The sequence below is a fragment of the Sus scrofa genome, chromosome 1 (genome assembly GCF_054392235.1).
Source record: "Sus scrofa isolate SSC_HxYL_T2T_F1_AM1 chromosome 1, Sscrofa_HxYL_maternal_Yorkshire_Landrace_v2.0, whole genome shotgun sequence".
NCBI lineage: Eukaryota > Metazoa > Chordata > Mammalia > Artiodactyla > Suidae > Sus > Sus scrofa.
In genome coordinates this window covers 249,214,409-249,232,650 of record NC_139383.1, presented here as the reverse complement: position 1 = coordinate 249,232,650, position 18,242 = coordinate 249,214,409, and the positions used below count along the sequence as shown (strand labels likewise).

Sequence of the window (18,242 nt, the reverse complement as noted above, 5' to 3'; positions counted from 1 at the left end):
GCCCAAGAAATAGCAACAACAACAACAAAAGACAAAAAGACAAAAAAAAAAAAAAAAGGGAAGTAAACAGAAAATAAATAATACAATGTCAGATTTAAGTCTTAACATTTCAATAATTACATTACATGTAAGTAGTCTAAATTCACCAATTAAAAGACAGAAATTTGCAGAATAGATTTTAAAAAACATGTGCCGGTGACTTTTCTGAACTGCTATAAACTTCTAGACAATGTGAATAGCTTATTTATGAAGGAAAGAGGAGAGTCCTCCAAAATTATTCTGTGGACCCTACAAACTGTCCTTCTTAAAATGTATTGAGACCTACAGTTTGTTAGTCATTGTACTAAGCAGTTTATGTTATCTCATTTTAACACGATTCTATGAGGTATATATTGCTAATACCCCCATTTTATAGATGAGAAAACTAAGGCTAACTTTTCCAAGGTCATTTAGTAAGAGGCAGAGCTTAGATTCAAACCCAGGGAATTTAAGTACAAGTTATCTACCTGGGGATGAGAGAAAGAGAATAGGAGAGAGCAGAGAGGAGGCAGAGAGAACAGACTATGGGAAGGTTCTGAGGATGGGAAGGAAAATGATGTTTTACATATAATATTAATAATCACGAAATTCTAATAAGCCGATGTTAGGGTTTCTGTTTTGCAAATGAGACTCAGCAAGGTTAAGTAAATTGCTCAGAATAATTCAGCTAGTTGGCAGTGGAGCCGGAATTTAAAACTGGGTCAACCACCATCTCCTATTTGGTCAACTAACTGGAAAGGCTCTTGGAACATATTTCCCATGGTGATTGTCTTTGTCACCCCAATAATTTCCCTGTAATAACCCAGCAATTAAAACCTTAAAGAGAAAAGAATCAGTCCCATCTTTCTGGGTAATTTTGGTCAAAGCTGCTTTGGGTCAGAGAGTCTTCATCTATAAAAGAGAAAATCAAGCTATAATAGTATTTTTCTAATTTCGGTGGAGGTGGGAACAGTGGAATTCCTTACTTAGTACAAATCTTATTAAGCAGAGCCCAATGTGGAAGACAGGCAAAGACAGAGCAAACCTGCCTGCAGGGGTGGTGCTAGCCTGGACCCTCTTCAGTTAAAACACTCCCTTATAACTCTAAATTCTGGAAATGGTGCATGGAGAGGCTCCAGGCACAGGGGGAGTCTTGGAGTCATTCTCTTCCATCTTTAGTGTAGGATGGGGAGAGAGAAGGATGACCTAGATTTTCTTAAAAACAAGGCTTTATTCATGTTTTGTTACTATGTACTGTGTACTGTGATACTGTGTTTCAGTCTGTTTTCAATCACAGGGATGTTCTGGGAAGGATGTGTGGTGGAGTCAGATGTGGCTTAAATCTCAGCTTCTATCCCTTGCTAGCTTTGTGACCTTGGACAACTGACGTAACCTTTCAGTTTTTTCATCCTATCAAGGAGATAATACTGACCTTGAAAAGTGTTGTGAGGACTAAATTAAATAATAAGGACAAAGTACGTAGCACAGGATCAGGGCTGTTGCAGACATTTGATAAAAGGCAGCTATTAGTATGCACTTTGAAATTCCCAGATCCTGATGCTTTAAGTCTGCTGTGGAGTTTGGGTCTGTCGTTTTTCTTTTTCCCTTTCTTATGAAGACTTTTTGATATAAAAAGAGATGATACTTTTTACAAAGGAATGTGGAAGGTATTGTAAGTTTAAGATGGTTAATTGTAAAAACTATGCACTAAAGATATGGTGTATTTTCATAATCTAGGTCCTGAGCAATGACTGTTACATGTGCTAATTAGCTTGAAACCAAATAGCAAGAGCATTCACAAAATAATCCATTGTTAAAACACACACACACACACACAAACACACAAAGATGACTGTATGCCTCCAGAATTGACAGGCAAGGACAACCTGTCTTGACAGATTTTCTGTCTTAAAATAAGTGATGTCGTATGCATACGACGTCATGTAGTTGGGGGCACAGCCTGAGCTCCCAGAGCCTCAGAGATCTAGGAGTGTGTTTTACTAGAGGCTAAAGTCATGGCTTATTACCTATAATGGACCATGAATTCCTGCCATTTCCCATGAAGCTTAATGGGAGAACATTTCAGAGCATATGTTACTTTGTCAACTGATACTAATGTGTCCATTAGTGTGGCTCCAGAGGGAATTTCAGTCTATGTCCAGAGAATGAACACTTGGGGATCAGAAATAGCCACTTAGAGTCCCTGCCTTTTCCCAGCTCTGTCCTTTCTTCAGCCGTCTCCTCTTCTTTCAATCCCACCAGGAAAAGATGTATAATAGGGGCACGCCATTAATAATATCTATACTATCCGCACCTAAACCATAATCCCTTAAGGCACACCTCCTTCATGTCCTTTAGAGCTCTTATGCAGACAGTATTTCACCTGAGCATCACAGTACTCCTCTGAGCTACATATTGTTATCCTGGTTCACAGACAAGGAAAACATAAGCTCACAACAGGTAAACTATTTGTTTAGAGGTTAGCAGTAAATGGTAAGAGCTAAAGCTTAGTCCACTATAATAGCCCAACCCCATGCTGGAAGTGCACAGGTATCCACTTGGCCTGACTGGACTCTAAGAATTGCTCACCTGAATCAGGTGTGGCCTGAACTAAGTATATGCAAATTCATTTATTCAAAGACTATTGACTGGGAGGCTTTGGGTCAGGCACTGTGCTAGGTGAGGGTGAGTGGTGTCCTGGGAAGTGCAAGGGCTTTGGAGTAATTTGCACAAGGATGTGCTCATTAAGTGCTAGTTATTATTAGTGAGAGGCACTGTGGAGGACAGAGAGATGCATCAGACATGATTCTGACCCTTAAAATGCTCTAAAGTTTAAATAAGTTATATGACCATCTGAAAAAAAAATTGAAAGCACTGAATCCCTATCTTAACTTCTTCTTACTCTTTATTCATAAATAAAATCCAAATGAATCAAATATTTAAATGGCAAAACCATAAAAGTACTAGAAGAAAATGTGAGAAAGGAGAATTACATAGAAGATAAATAGATATTGGAGTTCCCATCATGGCTCAGTGGTTAACGAATCCGACTAGGAACCATGAGGTTGTGGGTTTGATCCCTGGCCTCGCTCAGTGGGTTAAGGATCTGGCGTTGCCATGAGCTGTGGTATAGGTCGCAGAAATGGCTCGGATCCTGCTTTGCTGTGGCTGTGGTGTAGGCCAGCAGCTACAGCTCCATTTCGACCCCTACCCTGGGAACCTCCATATGCCTCGGGTACAGCCCTAGAAAAAGACAAAAAAAAAAAATATATATATATATATATAGAGAGAGAGAGAGAGAGAATTATTACATATTACATATAACTATAAACATATTCAAAAAATGAATGAAAAATTAGGAAAAATATTTGCAATGCATGTGCCAAACATGAGGATAATATCCTTTTTATACATCAAATCTCTAAAAATCAATAATAAAATGACCAATAACCCAATACAAAATAGTCAAAAGATAGGAAGACTTAATTTATGGTAAGGCAACTATAAATGACCTGAACATAGAACTTCTCAACCTCACCTGTAAAAGAAATTCAAATAAAGGCAACATTGAAATGTCGTGTGCTACACGTCATAATGTCAAAAATCAAAGATGTTCATAATTTTCATTTTATACTATGTTGTTGAAATGTGAAGAAACAAACTATTTTACTTTATTTGTGGAAGTACAAATGGGTACAATCTTGTGAAGAGCCATTTGGCAATATCTATGAAAAAATGTTGAATGTGTGCCAAAATATTTTAAGCAACCTAAATGTCTATCCTTAAAGGACAGATGAGTTACAGCACATCCACTTAATAGAATGCCATATAACCATAAAAAAAAAAAAAAGAAAGCTCTTTTGTACGACTGATTGAGAATAATTTTCATGATATATTGTTAATTGTTTAAAAAGCAAGGCACAGAATCATGAATATAACCTGATACCATACCATATGTATATAAAGAAGGAAGGAAATGGTTCTTTAAGAATAGATATGAAACTGATAACTCTGTTCAACTCTGGGAATAGAAGTAAAAGGTTGAGAACAGAAACTAAAGTTGAACTTTTCACATACACCCTTTGAGTCTTTTGAATTTTGAGCTGTGCAATGGTATTAAATATTTTTAAATTTTAATATTGAAAAAATCTTTTTGAATGTGTATACATATATGGGTGACTGGGTCGCTTTGCTGTATAGTAGAAAATTGACAGAATGCTGTACACAACTATAATACAAAAAAGAAAAATCACTATAAAAAAACTTTTAACTCAGCAATTACAATTCTAGGAACTAATTCTACAGCTGTGTCTATACATATTCCATATGTACAAAGATATTTATGCAGTGTATTATATACTGTGGCCAAAGACTGGAGACATCCTAAATGCTCACTAATATAGGAGAGCATAATAAATTATAGCACACTTATATAAAGAGTTGCAAGTATTAATTTTAAAAAAGTAAGCAAGGCCTTCCTGCTGTGGCACAGTAGGTTAATGATCTGACTTGTCTCTGTGGAGGTGCCGTGGAGGATCCAGCATTGCCGCAGTTGTGGCATAGTTTGCAGCTCCGGCTAGGATTTGATCCCTGGCCCAGGAACTTCCATATGCTGCGGGGGTGGCAGAAAAAGAGAAAGAAAAAAAAAAGAAGTTAGTAGCACTATAGGAACTGATAGAGAATAATCTCAGTTTTGAATTTAAAAAGCCTATGTTTAGAACAGTCTATATCATCTGCTTATAGTATGTGTGTGTATGCATAGACTATTTCTGGAAGAATATACAAGAAACTGCTAATCGTGGTTACTGGGGAGGAGGACTGAGTGGCTAAGGGTGTGCTCACACATCACACATTGTGACTCTTCATCATTATAAAGAAGCCTTTGAGCTCTTCTGGGAAGAACAAGGTGGACCTCAATGGCCTCTCCAACCATTTCTACTTTAAATACTATCATGAATTTATCTTAGCCCTTCTTGCCCTTTTTTTTTTCTTTTAAAATATGATGCTTATTTTTTATGATTATAAAAATACGATACAGGAGTTCCCGTTGTGGTGCAGTGGAAAAGAATCTGACTAGGAACTATGAGGTCGCAGGTTTGATCCCTGGCCTTGCTCAGTGGGTTAAGGATCCGGCGTTGCCATGAGCTGTAGTGCCATGAGCTGTAGCAGACGTGGCTTGGATCCAGCGTTACTGTGGCTCTGGTGTAGGCCGGTGGCTACAGCTCTGATTTGACCCCTAGCCTGGGAACCTCCATATGCTGCAGGTGCAGCCCTAAAAAGACAAAAAGATCCCCCCCCAAAAAAGATACATCCATGGTATAAAATTTAGAAAATACAGAAAAAGTTTACAAAAGAACACATATAATCTTACCACATACCGCTATTTTTTCTATTTTTATTGCTTTTGTTTATTACAAAATTAGTTGTCTGAGATACAATTTTGTATGCTATTCTTTCAACTGAACATTATAAACTGACATTTTTCCACACTGTTTTCCACACTGATTGGTAATGCTCCACAATGGTCTTTCATGAAGATGTACTATAATTTATTTAATTTTTTACCTGTTTTTAAACATTTTGTTTCCAATTTTCCTCTGAATAATGCTATGATGAACTTCGTTGTACATAAATTGATATCTGCCTCCTTGATTATGTTTTAGAATAAATTTCCTTTTTTTTGGCTTTTGTCTTTTTTAGGGCCCCACCCAAGGCACATGGAGGTTTGCAGGCTAGGGGTCCAATCAGAGCTGAAGCCCCTGGCCTACACCACAGCCACAGCACCGCGGGATTCACGCCACATCTGTGACCTACACCACAGCTCATGGCAACACTGGATCCTTAACCCACTGAGCGAGGCCAGGGATTGAACCCACGTCCTCATGGATGCTAGTCAGGTTTTCTCACCACTGAGCCATGACAGGAACTCCTAGAATAATTTTTTTTTTTTTGTCTTTTTTTGTCTTTTGTCTTTTGCTGTTGTTGTTGTTGTTGCTATTTCTTGGGCCGCTCCCGCGGCATATGGAGGTTCCCAGGCTAGGGGTTGAATCGGAGCTGTAGCCACCGGCCTACGCCAGAGCCACAGCAACGTGGGATCCGAGCCGCGTCTGCAACCTACACCACAGCTCACGGCAATGCCGGATCGTTAACCCACTGAGCAAGGGCAGGGACCGAACCCGCAACCTCATGGTTCCTCGTCGGATTCGCTAACCACTGCGCCACGACGGGAACTCCTAGAATAAATTTCTAAAAGCGGATTACCTAAATCAAAGAGTTCTGGACATCTACTGTTAAATTACTCTTTAGGAGGAATGTACCAATTTACTGTGCCCAGTAAATTTACAGGTACCCGTTTCACCTCATCTTTACCAAGCTGGGAATTATCAAGAAAAATTTCTTTTTCTAATTTTATAGGTAACAAAATGAATATCTTATTACCTTAAAAATGTATTTGCATGTATTTGATTACAAGTGAAGCTTATATGTGTTTTCACAGACTTCTCAATATTTAATCAATAGTTACTAGTTTAAGTTTGTGGTCTTGGGTCCTATTTGAATCTTGCTCAGATTTCAGAGGAGTTGGATAAAGTGCCTGCCCAACATTATTGTGCTCAGAGCTTAAGTTAATCAGGCAACATTTTGATTATTCATATTGTTTTTATATAAGCACCTTCACCCAGCACTTGCATCTCCCATGGAACAGCACTGCAAAACAAACAGAAGGTGTCTCAACAACCACTCATATATTTAAAAACACAGACTCCAATTTCCTCCATTATCTTCCATGAGTCTAAATGAGCCTAAAAGGATCTTGATGTGGAATATCAGCATTTCAGAAAATGAGTCCCATGTTTAGTAGTGAGTGCTCTCTGTAGTAATCAGAATAATTACTTTACAAAGTTCTGCAAAGGCAGATTCTTTCTGTTTCACTGTGTACCATGTGTAAGACCAGGCTAGGAGGCGAGAGGCATATGCATGGCCCTGGGCTTGGATGGGAATGCCTGGAGCCCATTCCTCGATCAGTCTCTGACTCTAGCCTCACCTGTCCTGGATTTTGAAGCAAGATATCCTGAGGACATCCCCCTCAGCCTACACAAAGGGAAACCAAGGTTCTTAGCCAAGACTATGATTTTCTTTTCCACGGGCAACAACTGTTTTGAGAAGGGAGATGAATGAGCTGTTTGGTCTAGATGACTTGTCAGAGCAGCTGGTTTACTAGAACAACCATGGATGTAACTATGCATCATTTTCTCATCCATAAAGTACCCAGATGATCCCTGGGGTTGCTTCCAAGCTCTGATACTCTGTGAGTCATTGACGGGAAAGCTTTCTTTGTATCCCAAGCATAGGCTGAGTCCCAATCTGGGATAAGCGACTCCACAGACTGTCTCTGGAGGAACTAGTCTATGGAAGGTTGGATATAGCTGCTCACCATTACCAGAAAAACAGATGAAAATTCCCACTTGTTTCATGATATGCTGCCCTCACAGCATATAGTGAGCACTTTTGATTGCTCACAGTCTGCGACTTTAAAACCTGGACCCAAATGAGCAAAGGGAGCCTGTCCAGCAAACCCAGAAAAGTAGGGAGGCTCCCTTTCCATGGGCCTTTGGCTTCTGCAGGGGCTGCTGCAGCACCGGCACCCTCCACTCATGAGGATGTGCTCCTAGGAGAGGTGTAACAGGATAGCTTTGTATCTAACTCTGCAGAGGCTGTTTCAATGTGCAATGAACAACTATGGATGTTCTCTATTATGGAAAGGCATTATTCCAGTCAGAGGGGGACAAATCAGAAAGATGAGGGAAGATGATGGCTGTTTCTGACTCTTCGGAGGCTCACATGGTACAAGACAAATTAGGTTTCTTCTGTGAGCCTCAAATCTCAGAGACACAACCAATAGGAGGAGGCTGAGAAGCGGAGTTGGAATCAATAGATGGAAAACTTTAGGAGTTAAATCAGGCCACTGTGTTCCCCAGAGCCTGGCCCTTGATGGGGCACATGGAGGAGGTCACATGTTGCCTCCTGGGCCTCAAGCTCAGGCACTAAGAGCAGTGCTCTGAGAATGGGGGCTAGGCTGGGGTTCCTCGTCTCATAGACTGGCAAGGTGGTGATACCTGACTTTTCAACCAATGAGAGCAAAACAGGGCCCCATCAACTGTAGTGCCAGTAGACATGACACAGTGTTATATATATTGGGGAGCAACTTGATCTGCATCTACCTCTACTCAAAACTGAATCCCCAGGCATCCTTGACTCTATTTCCTTGTCTTCCAAGAAAAACCGATGATGTGTGAAGTACCTCTGGGCCCTACAGTTCTCAGTCCATATTTCACTGTACTCATAGCTACACCATCCATCCCCATCAACAGAAAGGTTACCATATTGCTCTAATATAGTTCCTGAAACACTTGAACACTACTATGCTAATAATCTTTGTCCAAATTATTATTTTTATTTGCTTTTTAGGGCCGCACCTGCAGCACATGGAGGTTCCCAGGCTAGGGGTCGAATTGGAGCCACAGCCACTACAACACCAAATCCAAGCCATGTCTGCGACCTACACCACAGCTCACGGCAACGCCGGCTCCTCAACCCACTGAGCGAGGCCAGGGATCGAACCTGCATCCTCGTGGATCCTAGTCTGGTTCGTTAACCGCTGAGCCACGAAGGGAACTCCCTCTTGCCTCAAATTTTTTGATGACAAAAACCAGATCATTGTAGGAGGTGGAAGAGAAGGTAAAGAACATTGTTCTTTGCTGAAGATGGAGGGCTTTGTTCAATTGTTCACTTTTCTTTAAGATTTGGACATTGAATTTTCTTCACAATATACAAATGTGTTTTAGAAAGGGTCAGGAAGCTAACAGAATTTTCATTAAGGAAAAAAAAAAGTTTGCTGATTTGTCTTTAAATTATTAAGAAGGCAGAGAGATAAAAGCGTTTTTTTTTTTTTTTAACTATACTTAGAACTCCTAAACTGCCTTGGATGTTGTCTAGTCCAACTGCCCACTTTTTCAGATGAGGTCTAAGAGAGAAAGTAAAGTAATGACTGCTCATTGCCTACCCAGCATCCAGTCTGTGCTTCCTCCAAGTAGCGGCATCTTGGGTATTGGGCCCAACCAAAACTTTATATTTCCTCGTCTATAGCTCAGAAAAAGGTGGAGTTCCCGTCGTGGCGCAGTGGTTAACGAATCCAACTAGGAACCATGAGGTTGTGGGTTCGGTCCCTGCCCTTGCTCAGTGGGTTAATGATCCAGCGTTGCCGTGAGCTGTGGTGTAGGTTGCAGACGTGGCTCGGATCCCACGTTGCTGTGGCTCTGGCATAGGCCAGCATCTACAGCTCCGATTCGACCCCTAGCATGGGAACCTCCATATGCCGCGGGAGCGGCCCAAAGAAATAGCAAAAAGACAAAAAAAAGAAAAAAAGAAAAAGGTGCCCATTAGGATATAAGAAAAAGTTGTGGAAAGAAAGTCCCAGGAAAGCTCTTTAATGGAATTCTCTCTTTTGCCTTTCTCCTTTCTGTTGCCTGGGATGTGGATATCATAGCTGGCACTCTAACAGCCACTGGGACCATGAGGTGAACTTGAAGATAGACATCCATACATAGCTTACTACTGTAATCTCTAGGATAGCCATTAAAATAAAAGAATGGGAGTTCCTGCTGTGGCTCAGTGGTTAACGAATCTGACTAGGAACCATGAGGTTGAGGGTTCGATCCCTGGCCTTGCTCAGTGGGTTAAGGATCCAGCATTGCCATGCGCTGTGGTGTGGGTAGCAGATGCTGGTGCAGCTCGGATCTGGTGTTGCTGTGGCTCTGGAATAGGCTGGCGGCTACAGCTCCAATTGGATTCCTAGCCTGGAAACCTCCATATGCCACAGGCGTGGTCCTAGAAAAGACAAAAAAAAAAAAAAAAAAAAAGAATGTATGATTAAGAAGTTCAAAGAGGGGAAATGGAACAGTAAAATACAGTTGATTAATCTAAAATAAGACAAAGACAAATGGGAAAAAGATACAAAAAAGGTGGGACCAATGGCAAACAAATAGTAAAAAAGGTGGCAATAAACTCAAATAAATCTCAAGCTATCCTACCCACACACTGGCCCAAAATGGGATAATCTGAGCTTCAACAAGGACAATAAAAACATTGGGTTGAAACTCATCCAATATGTTTAAATCCATGAATTCATAATAATATATTTTAAAGATCTATTTGGTCACCACTGGCAGATGCTGGAGTAAATAAAGAGGAATAATCAAGTATTTATCCTGCCTTTCCTCTATGAAGTATGCCCGGTTACATGCTGGTGAAGGTTTAACAGCTAGTTTTCTTGGTTGGGAAAGCCCTAATTTGCATCATTTGCCAATTTCCACAGTCTAAACTCTACCACGGCCAGTTTCAAGCTAGCAATGTGACATAGGTGAACACGGGGTTGGGAAGAGATATGTACAATCAGCTCTCACAAGCTATCTGACTCTATCTCCAACTAACAAAATAGTCAGTGAAATGAAACATCTCTTTACCAAAAATATTCCAAATGGAGTTAGAACATTATCATTTTGCAACTCCCAGTGAATTAGTGGATCTTGGCATTTGGCACTCACAGCTGCTAACATCACACTAGGAGACACAACTGAACATTATGAGCCTCCCGATGAAAGAATCTCACATCACTTAGGGACTTGCCAATGGGAATGAACCCAAGACTGTGGAGCCTCTGGGTCCAGCTGCCAGTTTTGTAGGAAATGCAAAGAACAGGGGAATACGTTGACCTGCACCATGAGTGTGCAATAAGCAAAAACTTGATGGGTCAAATGGTCCATGTCCTTCAACTGACAAATTGTGAGAAAAAGAAAGGAATGAAGAGAGGCTGGTAGAGTAAGGGAGATTTAGATGACATATGTGTGACTGGTTCACTCTGCTGTACACTTGAAACTAATACAACACTGTAAGTCAACTATACTCCATTAAAATTAAATTGAAAAAAATGACATAACCAATTTTTTTTTAATGTGCAACCTTAAAATATAGTGTCTAGGGATGCAGAGTTAGTTGATAAAACTAAAAGGAAGTGAGAGATGGAGTTCCCGTCGTGGCTCAGTGGTTAACGAATCTGACTAGGAACCATGAGGTTGTGGGTTCGATCTCTGGCCTTGCTCAGTGGGTTAAGGATCCTGTGTTGCTGTGGCTGTGGTGTAGGCTGGTAGCTGCAGCTCCGACTGGACCCCTAGCCTGGGAACCTCCATATGCTGCGGGAGCAGCCCAAGAAATGGCAAAAAGACAAAAAGACAAAAAAAAAAAAAGGAAGTGCGAGGACAGAGTCATTATAAAGTCAAGAGAGTGATTCTTTATGCAGAAATGGAGTGCAGACTGCAGCAGGGCACCTGGAGGGCCCCTGGGTTGCCTTCAGAGTTCTGTTTCTTGGCCTAGGTTATAAAACCCCATTGAACTACATTTTCTTTGTGTGTAGTTTTCTGTAGCTGTGTATGATTTTACAACAGAAGGGGAAACAGAAGTCAGAAAAACAGAAGCCAGACAAAAATAGTACATACTAAAGACTTCGTTTAACAGAGTTCAAAACCAGACAACACTAATCCTGTGTGTGTTGGATAGTTGCTACCCCTGGGTTGGGCTAGTGTCTGGTAAGAGGCATAAGAGGGGTAAAGTTCTTTTTTTTTAAATCTGGTTTGCTGGTCACATAGGTGAGATCATTTGGTGAAAATACATGAGAGAGGGGTTCCCATTGTGGTGCAGCAGAAACGAATCCAACTTAGTACCCATGAGGATGTGGGTTCGATCCCTGGCCTTGCTCCGTGGGTCAGGGATCTGATGTTGCTGTGAGCTGTGGTGTAGGTTGCAGACGTGGCTCAGATTCCGAGTTGCTGTGGCTGTGGTGTAGGCGGGCAGCTGTAGCTCCAATTCAACCCCTAGCCTGGGAACTTCCATATACCACGGGTGCAGCCCTAAAAAGCAAATAATAATAATAATAACAATAAATAAAATTCATGAAAGAAAATCAATCCATTATGTGTAATGCCATGTTATTTGGAATGGTCTGTTACCTGCAGTTGCACCCAGTCCAAAATGCCAGGGTGAGTTAATTGCTGGGTATCCTCTCTCCGCCACTATCACTATGATGCTGCCTGCCCTGCAGGTCCTAAACAACTAAGTACAGCCCCAGTTGCTAGGGTCTGGGTCAGCCTCCTCTCCAGAAAGAGGGTCCTGAGCACCAAGCCTCCCACTGCCTCCAAGAGTCACTTAGTCATTCCACGGGTACTTACTGAGCCCCGACTTCTAGAGTTACAGAGATGAGGGATGTAGTCACTATCCTCATGGACTCAGGAGTTAGAGAAATGCAAAATCCGTGAAATTGTTATTTGAAACTGTGTTGTTCAAAGACCCTGATATTAAGGTGAATATTTGAAATTCCTTAGAGTTTAGCACTAGGAAAACAATTTGTCTCTCTTGAAAAACTGCCACACTTCCCTTTATCAATTAATGCAAGCTATCTAATTCACCATGCCTTTCTTTTTTGCCTGGGCTGCCAAGAAAGGGTTACATTTAGTGCTAAATGACAGCAACTTTTCCTGCCCAGTAGCAACAAATCCCATAGCTTCACAGACCATCCAGCTGACTTCCAAATCTCTGTTTTCTATTGAACACTCTCTTCTAAGTCTCCGTCCACTTAAATTTCTTAGTAAGACAGATAAAACTTTATGGTTTCATTACAACCAACCTTTTTGCCTCATCTCCCACCACTCACACAAGCACCCTCTTTGCTGATCACAAAAATGTACTTGTCATTTCTTAGGTGTACCCTGAACTTTAGGTCCTAAGATCTTTTCCTTAAAAATTTTTTTTTAAATAGCTTTATTGTGCTATAATTTACAAAACATCAAGTTCACCACTGTTACTGTACCCTAAGTGCTTTTGAACATACTATCCTCACCCTCCTTTTCCACTTAGGCATCTCCCATTCTTTTGAAGACTTGGGTGATGTCACCTCCTCTGTGAAGTCACACCCAGCAAATCCAGACAGACTAAATGTTTCCCTTCTGTAGAAGATTATATTTGCCTCTATTATGTCATTTAGCCTATGGCATTCTTATTGTTTGCGGACATTTACATTGTGGCCACTTGAATATGGCTCCTTGAGGGCAGGCTATGCTACCTTTTAGAACATTAATCCTTCCCCAGAAGTAGTCAAGCTGCCCAGAGGAAGCTGCTCACCCAGCACTGGATAACCTGAGGGCCGCCACAGCCATGGGAGCTTTACAGAGAACCGACCAGCTACCTTCTGCTTGAGTTTGTCAGAATGCCTAAACCATAGTGCACTGCGCATGAACTCTAATTCCAGACACAGGGGTTATAAGAGAGTTTTAGACTTCAGAAAAGGATATGAGTGAAAGTCTGACACAGAACGCCTTCTAAAGAACACCATCCTGGGCATCTATCTACCCAGAGAAAACCATGACTCGCAAAGACACATGTACTCCGATGTCCATTGCAGCACTCTCTGCAATAGCCAAGACATGGAAACAACCTAACTGTCCATCGACAGAGGAGTGGATCAAGAAGTGGTACATATACACAATGGAATACTACTCAGCCATTAAAAAGAACGAGATACCAGCATTCTTAGCAACATGGATGGACCTAGAAACTATCATGCTAAGTGAAGTCATCCATACAATGAGACACCAACATCAAATGCTTTCACTGACATGCAGAATCTGAAAAAAGGACAAAATGAACTTCTTTGCAGAACAGATGCTGACTCACAGACATTGAAAAACTTATGGTCTCCAGAGGAGACAGTTTGGGGGTGGGGGGATGTGTTTGGAATGTGGGATGGAAATCCTGTGAAATTGGATTTTGATGATCATTATACAACTACAGATGTGAGAAATTCATTTGAGTAATAAAAAATAAAATAAAAAAAGAACACCAGCAGTGCCAAAATATATACTCCATTTCATTGGATCTAAGGCACAATTGATTGTAAGACACGTTCCAATCTCAGTGGTAAAAAGATGTGCGTCTCAGAGTCTATGAAGTATGCTAAGTTACTTACTGCCAACCTTAAGGGAAAGCAAGGAGAAAGCCAGGGCAGGATGGAGAATTTTAAATACTCTAAATTTTGGAAAGCTTATAGAGGGCCCACTCTGTCCCCGTCCCCACCCTGGGAGTTTCAAAATTGAAAAAAAAAAAAAATACACTATGCAATGAACTAAATATAAAGTCTAATGTGTTCTGATTTTTTCCTAAGAAGACTATGTACTTTAATGTTTTTTAGAAAACATGAAGAATCAACTTTTTGCTAAACAAAAATAACGTTGTGGACTTAGAATAGATTTACAAGGAGATCCTGCTGAATAGCATTGAGAACTTTGTCTAGATACTCATGTTGCAACAGAAGAAAGGGTGGGGGAAAAAATGTAATTGTAATGTATACATGTAAGGATAACCTGACCCCCTTGCTGTACAGTGGGAAAATAAAAAAAATTATATAAATAATAATAAAAAAAATAACATTGTGGGCTGCTTTGCAAGTGCCCTGGGCATGCACGTAGTCTGCCTACGATGGGACATCTGGCAGTGGAGGAAGGGAATGACGGGGCTGTCACTCACATAGAGCAGCCCCATGACAGCCCATGACCAAGCAGCTGTGCACTGGCCTACAGCACTGACATCTGCCTCAACTGCCTACATCTGCTTTGCGTGTGCTTCAGCTACTTCATTTACAGAAACAGAATGACCAGTCCAATGGGTTTCAAACTTGAATTACCTGGAGGCCTTGTTAAAAGACATAGCTAGTGTTTCTGATGTAGCACTTGCAGAATTGGCATTTCTACCACGTTTGCAGATGATGCCAATATGGCTGGTTCAGGAACCACACATTTAGAAACTACTGACCTGGTCTACACAATTCTTCCTACATAGAATAAAGTAGGGCACTGAGAAGGAAAGGGCTTGCCAAAGATCTCATGCTAAGATCGTAGTAAAAGCCAGGCCTGGACCTAAGCCCCTTTTCCTCATTATGCTAATACCATGTGGCCTCCCCTCACATAGCTACATTAGCTGCCAATCCAGAGCACTAGAAGGACTGATAAGCACTTTGTATCTACAGTATTTGTTTTATATTTAAATTTTTTATATAATTGCTAATAATCAAATGAGACTCCTGAGTCATTAGGTTTATGAGTGAAACAAACACAGCCAATCTAAGCTATTATTTCTGTTTGCTTTTAAAACTTCATTCCTCCTTCCTTGCCCTTCCTTTTTCTCTGTCCTTTTCCTCTCTGTCTACATTCTTCAGAGCAATTTGCAGTAAGATTTCCCCCAAGACCAATATGTTTACAAGTTCTTATTTGTCTAGATTCCAATTGTCTCCTTCACATTTTCCAGTAAAACTCCCTCCTGCTGCTGCCCCATCTATTACCATAGAAGCAGAAGGAAGATAAGCAGGACTAGATGCAATGGTGCACATGGCCTTGCAACACAAATCACTACACAAATCCTTCTGTGAAACCCAATTCGCAACAACAGGTGAAAAGACATAACAAAGGCATGTTAGTCTAAAAATTATTTTTTTGTTTAATAGAGATTTATCTTAAGTGTGTACTATGTGCAAAGGAGCAAGCCTCATTAGTAATTGGGATCTGCCAGTATTAGGTTTTCCTTTTTGTCTGAGCCTTATCCTGCCCTTAATTGTGCCATGTGTCCTGGTCCTATTCCTGAGAACGTAATGATATACATCTCAATAAATGTTTGTGGAATTGAGTTGATCTTAAGCCGGATTGGACTCTGGTAATAACTTTTAGAAATCTCCCATTCTTCCCATTATGTTGTAGCCAGAATAGGCTCTGTATTTTCCCCATTAAAATCTGGCAACCTCATCATAGTGCCCAAGCATATATCCTCCTCTACCTGGCAACACAACTAGTGAGATTAGAAGTCACCCACTTGGGAGGAAGGTATGATGAAATAAAATAAGTTGTTTAAAATGGAAGCAATGACTAGACATGAAAGGACCCTGAAATTTTTTTTTTTTTTTTTTTTTGTCTTTTGTTGTTGTTGCTATTTCTTGGGCCGCTCCCTCGGCATATGGAGGTTCCCAGGCTAGGGGTCGAATCGGAGCTGTAGCCACCGGCCTATGCCAGAGCCACAGCAACGCGGGATCCAAGCCGCGTCTGCAACCTATACCACAGCTCACGGCAATGCCGGATCGTTAACCCACTGAGCAAGGGCAGGGACCGAACCCGCAACCTCATGGTTCCTAGTCGGATTCGTTAACCACTGCGCCACGACGGGAACTCCTGAATTTTTTTTTTTTTTTTCCTTTTTCTTTTGCCAGCCATATCCACAGCATATGGAAGTTCCTGAGGCAGGTCAAATCCAAGTTGGAGCTGTGACCTATGCTACAGCTGCAGCAAAGCTGGATCCTTAATCCACTCTGCTAGACTGGGTAATGAACCTGCACCTCCACAGAGACAAACCAGATCATTAACCCACTGCATTACAGCGGGAACTCCTAGGACCCTGAATCTTAAAACTCTTGTGGACGGTGATATGGGAAGATGGCACCAATACAAAGAGTAAGAAATAAAGTTTTGTCAGCAGAGTTATTGCAGAAATTGAAGAAGGTAGAAAAAAAGAAAAGAGGGGGAGCAAAGAGTCTCTTAGGGATTTAATGTGGCTCTTGAGCCAGGAAAGAGAAAGATCAGGGAAATTCTGAAACTCAAGGAATTGAGATAACAGGTTGGGTTGGAATTCAGAGGGCCCTGAGATTGCACTTTCAAACGGGGTGAAAGAGTGGCGATAAAAAGAACATGCTTCTTTGGGACCATCGGAGCTGAAATAAACAACTCTGAGCAAACGTAAAAAAAATTGGATTAGCAAAGATGGCCTGGAAGATGCAAGAACTAACAATGACCCCAAAAAGCCCAATTCCATGTGAATCTCTGTTACACTGATGGGAATGAAGGCAAACGTACAGCCACGCTCTCTGCATATGATTTTACCCTCAAGATCTTCTCACTCTTGGGCAAAGCATATCTGTACTCTCAACGGTTGCTTCTCAAACTTCAGGGTGCACACAAAACCCCTGGGAGCCTTGTTAAACACAGATGTCAGGGCCCCGTCCCCCAGGGATTCTGATTCAGCTGGTCTGTGGTGAGGTCCATGCCTTGCATTTTTAATAATCTCTAAGGTGATGCCGATGCTGCTGATCCATGGACCGCACTTTGAGTAGCACAGCTCACATAGCCAACCTCGTGGAGTGGAGCACTCTGGGCACGGAGGGGCAAAGCTGCGGGCACAAGAAGGTCCTCTTTAGGGGAGACAACCCCCTCACTCCCAGAGATGCCTGCAGGCTGAAAAAAACCCACATCATGCTTCCCACCCCAGTGATCTCATCTTCATGCTCTACACCTGCAGCTCCTTTAGCTACTTACACATGTTTTCAGGTCCTTCAGCTCTGGAAGTAATGCTATCAACGGGTCCTGGGATGGGTCTGTGGCCAGGAGAACCCCTAAGCATTTAGGAGCTGTCCAGAGTTCAAGAGAGATTCCTTCCTGCTGATGTCTAGGACCAGCAGTGGGGAGCACCCCCTCAGAGTGCAGGAGTCTCCTTATGTTTGCTGCAGGGAGCAGTTCCAGGCTCACATGACTGGCTGGGAACTTCCTGCCTGCATTTCACCTCATAGACTTCAGCAAAATCAGAGCTCTGAATGCAAAATCATAAGTACTGGAGACGGAACCAGCCTAATATCTCATGTAGGGCCTATCCCTGAAGGCTAGACTAGGAAAAGCAATTATAGCCCAAGAACTGAGTCTTTTCACACATGGGATTTGGAGATTTCATACAGCTTTGAAGGGCTTTTCATCTTTCAAACTGTACCTCCTCCAAATCACAGTGTGTGCAGCAGTTTCAGACTGGGAAAAGGAAACGAGTAAATTCAGATAAGGAATTCTATGCCCAGATCTGGGATTGCTCTAAGAACATATGAAGGAACCTCCCCTTGATGGAATGAAGTTTAATATTTTCCAGTTATTTTAATTTCCAATTATTTTAATTTTTTTCCCAGTGGGTTATTAGAGGGATCGAATATGTTGAAGAAAGTACAAAGTCCCACAGTAACAAAGATGATTGGAAGAGCTTGTGCATGAATCATGGGAGAAAGTGGGTGTGTGTGTGTTCAGAATTCAAGTTAATTTAGTGCTGCA

General features: G+C 41.4%; 1 protein-coding gene across 7 annotated transcripts in view; it reads right to left on the bottom strand.

The window, feature by feature from the left end:
• The window catches only part of FRMPD1 (FERM and PDZ domain containing 1), a 179,335-nt gene that overhangs the window by 123,360 nt on the left and 37,733 nt on the right, over positions 1-18,242 (bottom strand). The window contains exon 1 of one of the 7 annotated variants that reach the window (XM_084989886.1): positions 17,472-17,626. The exons of the other annotated variants lie outside the window; for them this stretch is intronic. The gene's annotated coding sequence lies outside the window, so the exon portion shown is untranslated. Of the gene's footprint in view, positions 1-17,471; positions 17,627-18,242 lie in introns of those variants that run through there. 7 annotated transcript variants of the gene reach the window in all.